Source organism: Equus quagga, chromosome 16 (assembly GCF_021613505.1).
Source record: "Equus quagga isolate Etosha38 chromosome 16, UCLA_HA_Equagga_1.0, whole genome shotgun sequence".
NCBI classification, from domain to species: Eukaryota; Metazoa; Chordata; class Mammalia; order Perissodactyla; family Equidae; genus Equus; species Equus quagga.
The window spans coordinates 34004463-34022013 of record NC_060282.1 but is presented as its reverse complement, the minus strand read 5'-3'; positions in this window follow the sequence as shown (position 1 = coordinate 34022013).

Below are 17551 nucleotides of genomic sequence, written 5' to 3'. Positions count from 1 at the left end.
TGAATGAATCTGTTTTTCTTCCTTGTATAAGAAGTGCTTATCTAAATCAGTGCTTCTCAAAATGTGATTAGGGGTTCACCCACATGAGAATCACCTAGGGTCATGAAAAATGTATATGCCTGTGCCCTTCCTCCTGTTATGAAGGATGAACTGTCCCTGATTCTATGGAAGGCAATTCTTTCACATGTGTACTGGGTTTATCTCTTGTAACCCACCGAAGGACTGTGTATCACAATTATCACCCTGAATATCCTGCATCATCAAATTCTCCGTGTCTATTAGATCTTTCCCTTTAGTATACAAACATGCTGTATTATCTCCAGTCTCCTTTTTTAGTGAGGAAGAATGTCGCTGAGCTAACGTCTATTGCCAATCTTCCTCTTTTTGCTTGAGGAAGAATGTCGCTGAGCTAACATCTGTGCCACTCTTCCTCTATTTTGTATGTAGGATGCTGCCACAGCATGGCTTGATGAGTGGTGTGTAGGTCCATGCCCAGGATCTGAACCAGCAACCCTAGGCTACTGAAGCAGAGCACATGAACTTAACCACTACACCACTTGTCTGGTCCCTATCTCTAGTCTTAAAACAATTCTCTAGACCCCTATTTGCATGTAATATTGCCCCATATCACTGCTCCTGGTTTAGAAAAGCCTCTTGAAAAACTCTCTATACTTGTCTCTTCTCATTCTTTTTCCAGTAAACTTCAATCAGCTTTCATTCCCACTACTCCAAGAAACTTACCTTTTTAGGGTTATGAAGGTTACTAAAACCTTCAGTTTTTCAAACCCAATGGTCAATTCTTACCCTCCCAGCAGCCTTTTACCCAGTTGATCACTTTCTTATTCTTGAAAAACTGTCTTCACTATCTTCAGGGACAACATACTGATTTGGTATTTCTTCCTCCTGCAATGGCTTGTTTTTCCTTGAATTTTTATTTATTCCAAATCTATAAATTGTGGAGAACCACAAGTCTCATTCATCTGCTCTCTTAATCTATTCTCACTTCCTAGGTGACCATTTTTGCTATTGAGTCCCTTTGATATTTCCCCTGAATGCCAATCTTTAATATTAGATTCCCTTCTCAACATCTCCACTTGAATGTCTAATATACATTTCAAACTTAACTCTTATGTCTATGCCTTCCTTTAAATCTGCTCCTTCCTCAGGGTACCCCAGTTCAGTCAACAACACCACTATGAATTTAACAGCTCAGGTCCAAAACATCAGAGTCATCGTTGCCCTTCTTTTTCTCACGTACCCCATAGTCTACCCATCAGCAAATTCTATTGGCTTATCTTATAAAATATCTAGGATCCAATCACTCTTCATCGCCAGCACTCTCTCCTAGCCACCACCATCTGCTGTCTAGACTATTGAAATAGCTTCCCAACTGGTCTCCCCACTCCCCTATTGTGCCCTCTGTCAACTTCCCACATAATAACCCAGATGATAATTTCAAAAAGTATATCAGATCATGTAATCTACTACTCAAAATCTTCCAGTGGTTTCCATCATACTCAACATAAAATCCAAACTCCTTACCATAGTCTGTGATGCCCTGTTATCTGCTCTGTGCCTACGTCTGATTTCATCTACCATCACGCTTCTCATTCACTCTGCTCTAGCCTTATGGGCCTTCTTGCAGTTCTTGGAACAAGTCAAGATTATTCCTATTTCAGAGACTCTACTCTTACTGTTCCTTCGGTCTGGAATGACATTCGCCTCAGATCTTCAAGTTTAATTCAGGTCTCTCATCAAATGTTATCTCTCCGAGAGGCCCTCCCTGCCTGTCCTATCTAAATTACTCTGCCCAGGCTTCTAGCATGCTGGTGGTGTTCTAGTTCTTGACCTGAGTAGTGAACACAGAGATTACTACTCATAAATATACATTATATTGTAGATTTACGGGTTTTAATTGATGTTATAATTTACAGTAAAAAAGATTTTAAAATGGAGGGGAGGCAACTATCAAAGAAATAATTTTAAAGATTTCCCCAGAGCTGAAAGCCATGAGTTTCCAGGTTGGAAGAGCCCATTGAGAAACCAGCCTGATGGGTAAAAAAAGACCTACACTAAACACATTGTCCAGGCTGCAGGGTGGAGAAGGGAATGGAGTGGCTGTGAGAGATGAGACTGGAGGTTTGAGGGATGTGGGAGATGAGATAGGAGTGGTTCAGAGAGAGACAGCAGGAGCTTGGACCAAGTGTTTTAGGTTGGAGATGCTTTCTGGGCTTTTCTGCTCTTCAGTGATCTCTTGATTCCTACCTTGTTGACTCTCAATCAGCTTTTCCCTACAGTCATTTAAAAGCTTTCCTTCCACCCTAGTTCTCCTCAGGTCTCTTCCCAGTTTCCTATCAACTCCCTAAGACAAGACCTTTTCCGGAGCAAGAAAGCCAAGGTCAGCTGATATGAGCTCACTCGGTTCCCTCTCTTCACTTTTAGATTTCTCTATCCCTACTCTTTCTTTGTTATTTCTATCCTGTTTCTTGTATAAAATTTCTTGTTTTTAATTGCCAAGACATCTTTTCATTCTTGGTTCCATTTATTCCCCAACACCTCTTAAACCCAAACTTGAACCTTATTCCATCCCTGTTTGATTTTTCCTTATAGCATTTGTCACAATCTCCCACTAGAAAGACTGTAAGCCTTAGGACATCAGAGTCTGGCCCCCTCACTGCTTTGTCCGCAGCTCCTAGAATAGTGGCTGATATCATAGGTGGTCAATAAATAGTTGCTAAATGCACAAACGAATCTTAGCATCTCTGCACAGTTATGTCCAAATCTCTCCTATTATTTCTTCTTAAGAAGCAGCACAGGGCAATTTTAATCATTTTTATCTCTCAAAGGACTTTCAGTTTCTCTTTTACACATATATTGTTTTACTTTTTATTGTTAGATGTATTATATTTATAAGAAACAATAAAGATACTTCCATTTAAAATAAATAAGACAGTATCAGTACTCTCTACCTACTTAGAATGCTTATTTTCCTTTGATAGCACTTCATTGCCTGAAATTATCATAGATATTTATTTGTTTATTGTCCATCTCCCCCTAGAATGTCAGCTCCATAAGGACAGAGACTTTGTCTTGTTCATGGTCATATCGCTTCTGCCTAGAACATTGATTGGCACACAGCAGGCACTCAAATAAATTTTAATTCTCACCCAAACGTATTGCTGAATCAGAATCTCTGTGATGATACCCAGGAATCTGAATTTTTAATAAGCTCCAGACATAATTCTTATGAGCTTTAAAATTTGCGAAAGTCTTGTCAAAACGATCATTACTAGATCAATAAATATAGGGCTACCAAGTATTGTTGAATTTAGGGAATTGTCTCTGATTCTCTTCTTTTAACCCAAACTGCCTTATTTGAAGAACAGGCTGAGAAATTGGGCAATCTATAAAGGGATAGGAATAGAAGTGCTTTCTTCTTATCTCCCAATTGTACTGTCAAAACCAGGTGGAAGGAATGGCTCCCTTCAGCCTTTCTCTCAATATTTATAACTAGTTTTTCATTTTTTTCCCTCTTCTATTCAGATTTTGTTTTAAAAACCAAACTGTTGGGTGTTTTAGGTGTTGTAAACTACATTAGTCTAACCTACTTGTAAGCTGTGTGAATTTCAAATATTCCTCCTCTTATAAGATAGACATGTAAAGTATATCACACCTGGACAGAAATAAATCTTGTTAAGAGAAAATTCCATTAGGGAAGCTTCCTACCTATTTTTGTCTACTCTGGGATCCAAGTATCTATATATGTAATAGCTAGAGGCATTATTTATCACCTTAGTGAAGGTGATAAAGGAATTTTTTGAGACTTATTTAACCCATAGTCTCTAATGACAACTATTTACAACTTGCTATGCATATGTGTATGCCTCAAAGTAAAAAGATTCTGCTGTCGGTCTTCAGATTCTTCTCCCTGAGGAAATTGAATTAGCCCTTCCCCCATAGTGCTAAGGGAACAGTCTTGGATTCTCTTCTTACTGCCTTCGAGATACTTGCTTCTTGAGAGGGACCCTCGTGTCCTGGTCTAAGCTTTTGCGTATGTATTTATTTTTCAGTCATTGCCTAAGACCTGAATCTCTATCAGAAGGCATGTATGAGAGGTTTCCCTCCCTTTCAACATAGTCTAGAAACTATTGGTTATGCTTATGTTTTCCCACTTCCTGCTTGGTGCACCAAAATGAAAATGGATATCCCTTGCATTGATCAAACATGTGAAAGCAATTGTGATGGTTTTAAAATACATCTGTAAATTCTTTGACACTTCTGTAATTCCCCTCTCCTTGTATATGGAGTGGTCATAGTGAACTTCTAAAAAATAGAATGTAGCTGAAATGACACTATGTGAAGAACTAGACTAGGTTAGAAAAGGCCTGACTTTCTCTCTCGGAACACTCACTTTGGAATCTAGCACCATGGGCCGAGGAAGCCCAGGCCACACAGAGAGGCTTAGCTGACTGCTCCTATTGAGATCCCAACCAAAAGTCAGCAGCAACTACCAAAAATATGAGTGAGAAGGCCTTTGAGATGATCCAACCCTTAGCCACCATTGATTGCAACCATCTGAGAGACCGGAACTACAGCTGACTAGCTGAATTTAGTCAATCCTCAACGGTGAGAGAGAATAATGATGACTGTTGTAGTTTGATACCACGAAATCTGGGGCAGTTGGTGAACTAGCAATAGATAGTCATGATAGCACCAGTCCTCACTGGGGCCTGAATAATCTTTCTAAAGCATCAGTCCCCTCACTTACCTTAAATGCACTCTGATGCATTATCTTCAGTATAAAAGCTGAGCTCCTTTGTATGACACAAAAGGATCTTTATGGTCCCACCTGCCTGCCACCCCTGTCTCTGCAGCCTCAGGATTCTTCCCCCCTCCTCCTGTACTCTGCACTTCAGTTATGTCCATCATGACTGCACCTTCCCTGCACATAATTTTGGACTTGCTCCTCCTTCTCCCTGGAATGTCTTTCCCCTCCTTTTTTCCATTGTCAATTCTTATTCATCCTTCAAGTGCAGCTTCAGTGTCGGCTTCATTAATGTTAGCGGTGTTGCATACACATTCTGTGTATTTTTCTAGGCCCTGTGGTTACCTCTGTCCTCGGACTTTCTGTCTGGAACTGTCCTTGTCCATCTCCTCACCAGGCTGTGAGCTCCTGGAAGGCAGGGGTTGTGTCTGTCTGAATCCCCAGAGCCGTCTGCAGTAAGCAGCTCATGGTAAACACTCGTGTGTACTCCACAGTGAATGAATTATAGCAGGCAGTAAGTGGAGGGGAAAGAGAGAAGGGTAAGCTCTTGTTTTCCCTAGTAACTAAGGGGAAAGTGTTATTGTGATACTTAACACTTGCAATCTGACCACTTAAAAGCTTAGAATAAAGTGAAACCCATAGGGTCTAAGTTGTGAAATTACCTTGGGGCAGACTCTCCATGGGAATAGGATGAAAAAATCAAATGATTACAAAATAAACTCTATCATAGTAAACTGACAGAATACATTCTTTGCACCTACAAGTTCTCTCTCTTTTTTCTTCTTCCATGTTATATTGTGCAGAGCATATGTTTTGAAAGTGAGTTTAACTGATGTTTTCTTGCATCCTATACAATTTTGTGTGCATGAAAAATAAGGGTAACTTTCTGGCATTAAACAGTCAATGGTATGCTAAAGATGCTCATATGGGCTTATAAGAGCCAATTTTTAAATTTTCACGAGACCTGCAAGTTGGTTATTAAACACAGTTAACTTGAAATTGGTTGGGGTGGGAGTAGTTACATCACAAAAACCTGCAAGCGCTACAGGTCATACTTCTCTCCTCCCTCTATACCTAGCTGGTTGTTAAATATTTACTAGTGTAACCCTGGATGCAGTTCTGTTTCACTCTGTAGTATTTTCATGCTCAAAGACTTTACAAACTATTCTGTCCTTTGCAACCTTGTGAGAAATAAAGATGACCTAATGGAACCTATCCCATATGTAAGCAGAAGACTGGAAGAACCAGGTAGTCTCTTTAGGATATGTCCAAAACTCGAAACTTTCGAGCATAATAAAAATATCACCCTGGTTTTGTGTCACAAACATATTCTCTACGTATTGCCAGTTTAGGGGGCACTTTCTCCTGAGATGACTGAAAAGGAAAAAGAGCTATATTTTTCTGAAGTGAAACTTTTGTCACTCCTACAATCAAAACAATGTCGTCTTTGTCTTTTTAAAAAATCTACAATAAAATTCTAAATGATTCAGATGTAAGCTTAGTATTAAAAAATATATCCACTCATCCATTCAATAAATAGTCATTGAGTGCCTATGATCTGCACAAAAGGCTGTTGTGGTAAATATGACAAACACAGGCTTGCCCTCAGGGAGCCAAATTGATGAGATGGTCAGCAAATAATCACCTAAATGATGTTGCATGTTATGAAGAAGTTCGGAAGGAAGGGGAGGAAGCAAATGTGAAGCTGATAAACTTTAAGCTTCAGAATATGGTCTCTACGCCCCAAGTATGTGTAAAGACCTTTAGGTGAAGTAGATTTTGGCACATTTTAAAAACTAAAAGGAGGCCAAGGTGCCTATTATATTAAATGAGATTGAAATTGGCACGATACGAGACTGGAGAGTCAGCCAGGGATAAACTCATGGAGGGCCTTTCAGAAGAGGTTAAAGATTGTGAGCTTTCTTCTAAGTATAATGAGACACCCAGAAAGGGTTTGAGCTGAGGAGTGACATGTTTTAAAAGATTGCTCTGAACTGCTGTGTGGAGAATGAATTGGATGGTGGGAAAGGCACATAAAACAGAATGAAAGATGGTCCTGTTGTGAATTGAGAGAGCAAGAGGTTGTTTAGGAGAATGCTGGTGGGATTATTATCATGAGGCCACTTATATTGGATGTCCTTTTTAATGACCTGGAAGAAGTGATAAAAATAATTTGATTACTCTTGCAGGCAGTAATAGAGAATTACCCATAAAAACAGAAAAAGACATTTTTTAAAGCTTTAGAAACATTATAACTAGTTAAGAAATAAAAGCATATTAATCCTGAAAATCTGTGTGCGCATGCCTAAAGCATCTCAGAACTTGCCTGGTCTCATGGAAGAATGCATTGTGAACAATAGCACATCTTGTCCCGTGTTGTTTTGATTCTGAGAGCTCTTCACTGGTTGGTTCAGCAAGGCAACTGTTTCCAGTTAGCTCCTAGTGCTTTAAGCACTACTTCTGGCAGAATGACTACTGACAATCTATTTAAAGAGCTCGCAGCAAGGTAGCCATTCATGTTAAAAATTGGGAACAGCCTCACTGCTGCCATGAAAGAATCAAAGAATCCTCTAACACCATGATCAACAGGAAGCTCTATAAATAAGATGCCATCATGTCTACGCAAAACGGAAAGTAAAAATAATTACTGAATGATTTAATTGGCTTGAAAGTTTTATACAATGTTTGTTGTTGCTTATCACAGATGAAGCATGGAAGAGAGATAAAATGCAACAATTGAATGTGCAAGTCACAAGTGTGAATATTCAGCTTTCATTATGTCCATTGGAGATGAAACTGGCCAAATGAAAAATCCAACTTGAATTGTTATGGAGCAAGCATTAATTTAGGTTCTAACCTTGGAGAATATTCTGTTCAGTCCCCATAAATGAAAGATGATTTACCTTCTGCTACATAAGTTTAAGTAATACTGACTATAAAACTGGCGGTTTCTTGTCTTATTTCTACTTAAACCAATTCAAAAAGAGCAGATGGCCATCTTAATGTAGCCCATTTCATTCAGAGTCACCAGCAGATAAAAAACGTGGCTAGTTTGGCATATAGGGAAATTAATGTGCTGATGACTTAGTCATTAGGTTTGCAACTACAGTTTATTAATTTTGATTTTTATGATTATTATGTTTGTTACCAGGAGAGTAGAGTAATTGTCATAGTGAGCAATGTCCATTCCACCCTAACCCAAACCAAAAATGTTATTAGTGCTAATATATTTTCTTTTCCCCAAGTAGATAGATATAAAACATTGGAAATTAAAGAGAAATAGGTTGTGTCTGAAGATAAGTAGTGTAAACAGTTTGTGATGCTGATGGTTTGTATGTGATATGATGAGATTAGATGCTTGGTTAGAAATGTGTCTAATCATGTGCAGTCACGTGATCTACAAATGACTTGAGCTGGTTGAAAGATTTTTCAAATGCTGTAGTAAATTAACCTCTTGGAAAAATAGTTTCAATCAGGCTTTGTAGATGTGAGGCCATGAAACTGCTAAACAGTTCCCCTCCATCAGTTGGCTGCTCAAGACCCAGGCTAGTGCCTAACCACGTAACCCAGCAAGCGCGGTGGTGCCACAGCTTTGGTACTGTGGGGGTGCTTTTCAGGTAGCACTCAGTCTGGATTCTTTATAATCCTTGGGTAAGGTATGGGAAGGAATAAAGAAGGGAGAAATGGAGAGAGAAGGAGGGAAGGTGCGGGGAGGAGACTTCCTAATAGCAGGCAGCCAGCAGCAGAGAGCTTTGAAGGGTGAATATTGGAGGAGAGTGAAGCCACCTTAAATCTCATATTGTCTAGATCTGAGTAGTAGCAGATAGAAAGATATATAGGTAAAGCTATGAAAATAATGTCAGAGATAGTAACTGAAATGCATACAGGAAGCAAGCAAATAACATAAATGTACGCAGGGACCAGGAAGATCCTATAAAGTGTGAAGCAAACTGCAGGTAAGATATTGGTGTCTTTATTGCCACCAAGCACAACACCCATCAAGTTATGATGCCTTTTAAGATACAATTTGAGATAGAAAAAATGACCTTATAAAACACGCTGAGGTTGATTTGTGACCCGTAAGGTATTGTATTTAGAGTTTGAACTTGAGCAATTGCATGCAATGAGAGAATTCTCTATGATGACTGTAAAAGCCCTGAAATCAGAAACTGTTACTTCTAAAGGAGGCAAGCAAGATAAAAGAAGAATATTTCAGAATCATATTTTAAAAGCATGCATGGCTAAGAGGTTTTTTCTTTTGTCCTAAGTTTCCAATTGTGGAGGGATTGGAGTTAATACAAAAGTTCATTTTATATTATGTGTTCTGTGTGTGTGGGGGGGGGGGGGTTATATATTTGCCTAAGTTAGCACTTTAGCAAACTTTTCACAATTCATTTCTTAGCACAGAATTAGTCATTGTCAACTCAGCTCTTTTTTGTGTAGTGTTACATTTCCAAGTTTAGTTTATTCCCCATTGTCTCTGGTTTGAATTCTTGTAATTTTGCTCTTGTCAGTTTTTTGTTTCTTTTGCCTCCTATTTCCACTTCCTCTAACTCATCATTTTTAGCCACTTCCTTAGGACAGGCCTGGGACTGACCCAGTTGGGATTTCCATCAAGGGGCCAGTGGTGGGAATTGGGTATGATAAGGCAAGACCAGCATGCACTTTTCTGCCAAGTAGAGGTGGAGGAAGTAAATAGGGACATTGAAATCTGAGAATTTCAGGAATATGGAGAGTTAAATGTTTGAGGGTTCAAATACTAAGGCCAAAGGGCCAACAGTAGGTTCCAAGTTGGGGAATGAGCAAAGAATTTGGAGGTGGGTAGAGCTGGGTCAGGGTGAGATCAGGTGGGGAACTTACAAGGATGGTCATGACTCAGGTCTATTGGTCAATGGGTACGTGCACGGTGGTTGGCGTGTCAGGCTGGGACAGGGAAGGATATATGTTCTCTTTACAGTTGTTAAAGTGGACTCTCTAAAATGTGAATTTCATCATGCAGCTCCCTTTCTAACAAACATGCTGAGGATTCTGCTCAGAATCTCACCACTTGCCGTAATGCTCTCTGGTGTGGAGTCACAACATCCTGGTATGTTGCGGTCAACTAGGCGTGTGCAGTCACATTTGGGTGTGTCTCATGTAATTTGTTGCTCATAATAAAGTGCTGGAGTTTGTGAAGCATGTTTTTCAATACAAATTAGAGCTGATTGATTCTCCAATTCATGTTTTGTCAGTCTCTCTCACATTTGAGGCGCTTTCTTGAATGAAGTAAGTAGGTTACAAGTAGCGTTACAGGTAGGTCTTGGAGAATGGCATATAACCGGAGGCCTGCCTTAGGTATGCTGAACTTTTTAGTGAGCTATAACCTTTCCTAATGTACCGATAGTTCTTACCCAAAGGTGATTATGAATTATTATAGTGCTGGCCTTTGTCACACCGTGGTGTGCCTATAGGCATGTATTGTGAATGAGAATGTTATCTGTCACGTCTCTTTTGGAGAAAAACACATTGAGATTTGCTAGCAAAATGCAAGCTTGGTACTTGTGCTGTCTGTACAGCCTCATCTTTCCCTGCCCTCTGCAGGCGTGCAGGACTCATCACACTGCTTACAGATTCACATCCTGATGCTTTTCACTTGCTGTTCCTTTTGCCTGGAGTCGCTTATCCTGGACTGCAGTATTGTCTAACTCCAGAGAGCACCATTTCCTTTGTATTCTTGAGTTGTCCTCTGGGAAGTGGGAGAGGGATGGCATTCACACAGGTAAATGGTGTCCTTGAAGTTGTACTAGGGAGCGTTTTTCCTTATGGTTCCTTTTCCTCATGGGTAGATTTATTGAACTTTTTTTTCGTTTAAAAATTTGTTATTAAAATTCTCTTCCAAAATTATACTAATTATGTGATGACAACTTTTGAAATAAATCAAAGGCTTCTAAATTTTAGAAAAGGTAGCAGTATACCCTCATCAGGTTTCCATTCTCATTCTATCTGAGGTTGTCAATGAAAATAGCTGGGTGTAAAAAAAAAAATCAACAACTTTTGTCAAACTCATACAAATATCTAGATGTAAGTGTCTATATCTTTGGCCACTGTTTGTTTTTCCAAAAATGAGATCTTTTACAGACAAATGTTGCTTAACGACAAGGATATGTTCTGAGAAATGCATCGTTAGGTGAGTTTGTTGTTGTGTGAACATCATAGAATGTATTCACCCAAACCTAGATGGTAAAGCCTGCTACACACCTGGGCTATAGGTATTAATCTTATGGGACCACTGTGTATAAGCGGTCCGTCATTGCCTGAAATGGCATTATGTGGTGCATGAATATAGTACAATTTCCCGACAATATCCTAGACTTTCCTGTAGCTCAATATTTATAAATATAACTCATTCTTTTTAAGGGCTATATTTAGAATCATTGGGGAGCATTGAGAGTTAAATGTTAGGATGATAAAGTACCAAAGGTCAAAATGCCAAGGATGAATTCGAAGTAGGAGGATAAGCCAGGAATTTAGAGCCCAGTCAGGGTGAGATCAGGTGAGGAACATAAAAGGATGGTCCATGACTTGTGTCAGTGGTCTGGGTGTGCATGGTGATTGGAATGTCAGGCTGGTCTAAGGGACCAGACTTCCCTGCAGCTTAGTAGTTATTAATCTAGCTCATTCTTTTAAAGGGCTGCATTCTTAGTTTGAATGCACCATGATTTATTCAACTCTTCCCCTAGTAGGTTGTTGTAAGTTCCTGCCAACTTTTGCAGTGCTTGCTGTAACAAACATCCTTGTTGTTTACCCTTAGGCTCTGCAGCTTTTGTCTCTGTAGAGTCCCAGAAGCAGGACTGAGAGTTTAAAGGCCACGTGTGTATCAAGTTTCTTCTCTTGCCAGGCTATTCTCCAGAGTACCTGCAGCAATTCTCATCCCTTCAATATTTTCTCAATAACAGAATATACTTCTAAATTACATAGGTCACAATCTTTTGACACTGGCGCCTACACTTTGAGTTTGTGGATCAAAAGCCTAAAGTTAAAGCTTTTTACTAGAAAGAAAACCTAGCAACCTATTTTTCTATTACCAAACGTATCCATGAAGCCAACAGAGGATTACAGTGATTGCCTTGGAACTTGGAAAAAGTTAATTTCATTAACTTCAGCAAAATAGGATAGACTGGGAGATACTGGAATCTAGAAAGCCCACCCATGTGAGAGGGAGCAAGAGAACAAATTCAGCTATAAATTCTAGAACACCTGGCCCAGGTGATGAGTCAGGGAATGAGGAAGCTCACTCACCACAACAACCCCATAGTCAGAGCAGGTGGCACGAGGGGTCCCAAGGCTGAGCCCCATAAGGGGATCTGGGAGCAGAGGATATTTGGAGACCTGGAAAGGCAATAGGCAGGCGGTTTGTTGGAAAGAAACAAGGACCCAGTCAGAGGACTGGGCAGCGGGGAACCATGAATCCCTGAGAGAAGCTCAGGTTTTCTAGATCAGAGAAACCTGATTTCAAATTCTGGCCCTGCTGCTGACTAATTCTTTGGCCTACGATAAACTGTTTCATTTTCATGGATCTCAGTTTATTTGTCTGTATTTCGTGTCAAGGTCTTGGCTTAGTGTATAGCACATGCAATGTATATATATACACAATGTTTGTTGGCATTTCTAAGACTGCTGAATTTTTCCTTTGACAAAGGGTACATTGGCTGGTGGTGTGTGAAATGAGTTGACAGTTGTAAATCCAGTCTCCAGTATGCCATGTTTATCTTGTCTTCCTTCCCACTGGAACTGGAACTCTATCGAAATCTTAATCCCCTTTCCTGGAATCTCCTGCCAGTGTCTTCTGCTGGGCAGTTGGTTAGAAAAACTATAGGAAACCTGGAGGCTATCATTTACCTGACTTCAAGTAACACCAGTGCCTGGAATACCCTGGTGCAGGGCTCACTTGCTGAATTATCCCTTCTTGGATATCTATTTCAAGTCACCTTCTCTCTCTAGTTCTTAGTTATGGCCTATCTCTTGCCTATTGACCTATTTTCATAAAGTCTTAAAACTTCTCCCCAGTCAAGCATACCTGAGTTATGATGCAAGGCAGAAAGGAGGCAAGGTCAAAACCAGACTCTGACGCTGAATCTCAGAGTATGGAATCCATGCCCCTGGAAACCCTTTGGCCTAATGGCCTTGTTTGGTCCTCAGGTAGGAAGCGACTGAGCCTATCACTTAGTGGGCCATGGACAATGGGAACCATTCAGAGCTTGGCAATATCAGTTCGTAACTGGCCATTCATTGCCTGAAAGGTATGTTATATACCAATTACTTCTTGAACTTGTTAGACTGAATTGATCCTAATGTTCTGAGAACAAGAAGGTACTTCTCAAGAAAGTATTTTACAAATTTCTGTGATTCATTATGTTAACAGTAAAAAAAAAAAAGAATGGCATAACAAAACAATGAAAGTAACAACCATGCAGTGCACACACCTACTATTTTTGTCTGCTCAGAATCCATTTTCCTTTCTCCAGGAAACCGTGTCTCAATTTTCCTTTGGAGCCCCACTCCTACCACGAGCTCTGAGTCCCTGACATGAGCAGGTGACCCAAGTCTAGCCAATCAGCACATTTCGGTTGCTTGTCATGGCGCTTAGTTCAGCAGAGAACTGATCCATTGAAGAACAATTAGGAGAGAGACTTTCTCCTTCTGCTATGGTATTTAAACTGGTAGAACACAAGCCTGGAGGTGCTGGTGGTCATCTTGCCAAGATAGGGGAAGAACCTATTTAGCTAAGCTGTGCCCACAGCCACACCGCCTCTGGACTGAGTAGTTACACATACCATTAAATTTCTTGTGTTGCTTAAGCTAATATTTTTGTCACATGATCAAAAGAGTCCAAATTTAGTGGATTCCTGAAGTTTTTGAAATCCAAAACTAAACTTAATGCTATTGAACTGAAGACTCCTCTAAATTGCTAAAAATCAGAAAAGCAAATCGAAGGAATGAATGTGGTTCCTGTCTATCATTGAGACAAAAGGAATTCTGAGCTAAAAACATCACAATACTCCTTCCAAAATTAAAAATGATGTACCATGTAGCAAAAAGAGTCTACCAGATTGCAATTTTCGGTGGTATTACTATTACCTTTGAGCATTGAAGGTAAATACCATAAATTCATCCATCTGAGATCAGATGTTTAACCAGTTATTTCTAGAGTTCCTACCAATTCTTTAGTTCTGTACAAACTATGTAGACAGTGGGGTGTGATTTGGTTTGTCCCAGAGTGTCATCATGTGCAGAAGACTGAAAGGGAGCCATGGACAAAATGAGCAGCAAGATATTGTACAACATACACAGATTTTGGAGCCAGACAGACATGGATTTGAAGTCTGGCTAAATGACCTAGGAAATTTACTTAACCACTCAGCATCTCAGTTTTGTCACTGTAAAGTGGGGATAGCAATACCTACTCTACTTTTAAAGAGCTGTGAAATACCATATACTAAATCTAATTTTGTGTTTCATGCACAGAATTTTAGTTTTTAAGTTCTGTGAAGGTGACTTAGTTATAAATAAATGTTCTGAAATTACTTGCTATGCTTTTGTGCACATGACTCCCTCGTTCACACCCAGAACAAATTTTTCTCTTAACGTATTTTGCGCATAAGACTCTCTTTCTCCCCAAACAGGTATATTTTTAAGTAGTTACCTGAGTTTAGATTTTTTTGAGCAAAATAAATGGCAATGATGGGAAACAGGTTTACCAAAGACTAATTTGGAAAAAAAAGAAAGCGTAACTCTAGCTCAGGTCGAGAAAACAACCATTTAAAATGCAGACATTAAGACCATTGGAAAGAAAGCTGAGATATTTGAAATGCATACTGTTGAAATGGTATTTGCTATATTGGTTTCACTACCTAGTGGATGCTTTGCTTTTTGAGACGCTCTATGTTTTTAAAGGTTTTGTAATGTGAATTATAGATGATTCCAAAGTATTTGCTAAGCCCCAAATAGCATTTCTTTCTTTCTATTTGATTTTTATTTTTGTTGGAAATGATGTTTTGACTATCTTAAAAACATAAATCTTTCTCCATAGGGCTCTGTTAGTTTTACCAAGTAGTAGCCAGAGCTGGCTCCCATTTATAGTCGTTGAATGTTAAACAGCGTTGAAAAATGTTAAGTTGTTAGATAACTGACTAGTTTTCTCAAAGCTCCTCTGGGAGGCTGAGAATTAACCAGGCTTCTCACTCTCTTTTTCACACTCCAAAGGGAATATGCTAATTCACTGTTAACTTTACAGTGATGGCTTAACATTCCATTTCTCCCAAGTTGCAATTCACTCAGGAACTTGTGCACAAAGGCTGGGTGAGCTGATTTCATTCCATCAGGAATTCACACCCAGAAACATTGCCCTGACATGGTGAGCGTGAGTGAAGGGAGCTCCCAACCCTCTCAACTTCAGGGCCATGCATGATACCAGGCACATAAGAAGGGGATGTTTGTGCAATCAATGAAAAATAACCACTATAATTCTCTACCATAAAGTTTCTGCTCACAAGACATACAAATTGATTTAATCTGAAGGAGATGGAAAGTAGTGTTGTCTATGGGAAAACATGGATCTAAGCCTGTTAGTTTTTCTAGTAAAGCCCCTTGATGTATGTTTCAGGAATAAGTCCTATGACTCAGGAACATACTGCTTTTCCTAGGCAGCAGGAAAGCATCAAGATCCTTGTGGGACTAGCATTATTTTATCTGGAGGCTTGATGTCACTATTTTTTATTCCCCCTATTCTTTCCTGACCCTCTCATGCTCATCCGTTTTTCTTTTTCTTATTTGGTCCTGTGATTCTTTTATTTTTGTTAGTATAAAGATGTTAGGTAAACTTTTATGAAAAACATCCTACATGGATACATTAAAAACATGACTATGAGTTTCTCTCATGTCTATTCAAAGCCACACAAATTTGTCATTTTTTTCAGGTACACACTCTGTAGATAGCTACCCTTGTTGACCAACTTACTTTGGGCTAGGTATTTTGTGTACATTTTCTCTCTTAGTCCTCACCACAGGCCCATGGAACAACTCTGAGGCATGGTTATTTCCATTTTATGGATGAGAATACAGAGGCTCATAGATGTAAAAGTCTTTTTCTCTTAAGGATAGTATTTTGGTCTTTAACAGAGACAGAGGAAATATAAGCAGACAGACAGAGTGCTATGTCAGAACAAAATATTTTAGAACTGGGCACATCTTGATGGTTAACCTTCCATCTGTGATCTAAGATGTTTCATTATGAATGTATTTAAATGCATTTATTTTACAATCCTATAAACATCTCTGAACTACTCCAGGGTCTTCTGTAGTGGTTTTTATGTAATTTGATCTTTTCATGCCCACTCCTATTTCTTCCTATATTACCACTTACTTTCTAAAGTATTTAGGTATCAGCTCAGATGTTATCCTTCAGCGAAACCTATTAAGATGCCTCTAGAACCTCCCATCACTCTCCATCCCAATGAATTATTTCATTTCCTTCATAACCTTCATTGCTATTCAAAATCATATTTTGTATTCATTTGTATCCCTAACTGGAATGGGAGCTGCTTAGGGGAACCATCCTTATTTGTCTTATTCTCTTCTACATCCTCAGTCCCTAGAATGGTGCCTGGATGAATTATTGCCTATTCTTCAAGATGCAGACTGAGGTAAATGGCAGGACTCTGATCCTTAAATACTGAAGGATTGGTAAGGGCAAAGCGCAGTCACGAATAGATGGAAGGTCCATGGCAGCACTCCCTTTTTGCCAGCTGCTGTGTTGTCTTTCCAGCTTAGCCCACTAAGGTGGGTATAATTAACTTTTATGGTCTGTCTAAACAAGTGCCCAAGACCCAACATGAAGAGATCTTTGTCTAGGTCCCTACAGGCATCGCTGGTTTGAATGCAGCCAGAGCAGCCTCTAGGTACCCATAATTCCTGGCACATTAAATCAACCTGAACTAATCATAGGAATTTTTGTTTCATTGCAGGATATTTGTAGATTGTTTCAAAAATGACCTAACTCCTGGTTTCCTGCAAATGACTGTACGTATTGATCCAGATAAAACCTTTCTATTCACCAACTGCTATGCTAGTTGTTTTAATATCATTTAACTTCAGCTTCAGACACATCTAGAAATAGATACTATTATTATGCTCATTTTTCAGAGGAGGAAACTGAAGCTTGGAGAGAAGAAGTGACTTGCCTAGGTTCCACAGATGGTAGAGGAGGGATGCGAGCCCCGGTTGACTCTTCCCAAGGTTGATAATTACTGTCTAATTGGCAAAGATCTGATGCGCCATTCTGATGTGGCCTATGGCCTCTAGGGAAATGGTGTTTATCTGCTATGAATGAATGCTCCTAGCCTGAGGATAGGCCTAGGAGACATTGGCAGGATCTTGGTTGAGAAGTTAAGAAAGAAGTCAAGTTAAATCACATATTTAAGCCCTAAAAAATAGAAGTCTTATGTAAATCAATTTTTGAAGAGTTCGTCGTTACTGATTTGAATTATATATGTACTTTGGAGACACACAGATTTGGGGTCAAAGCCCAGCAGTCGTTTAACACCTGTGTAAGCTTCAGTAGGTTTTTTTTATCCTTTTAGGACTTAATATGGATTCTAATATCTATCTCACAAAATTTTTGCAAGAAGAGCAGCTAATTCAGTGCCTGGCACATAGGATGCAGTGCAAAACATGATTTCCTTTTCTTTAAGTATTATTGTTGAGAATTTTTTGGTTGTGAGGTTTTACAGTTTCCTAAATTTTATGTTC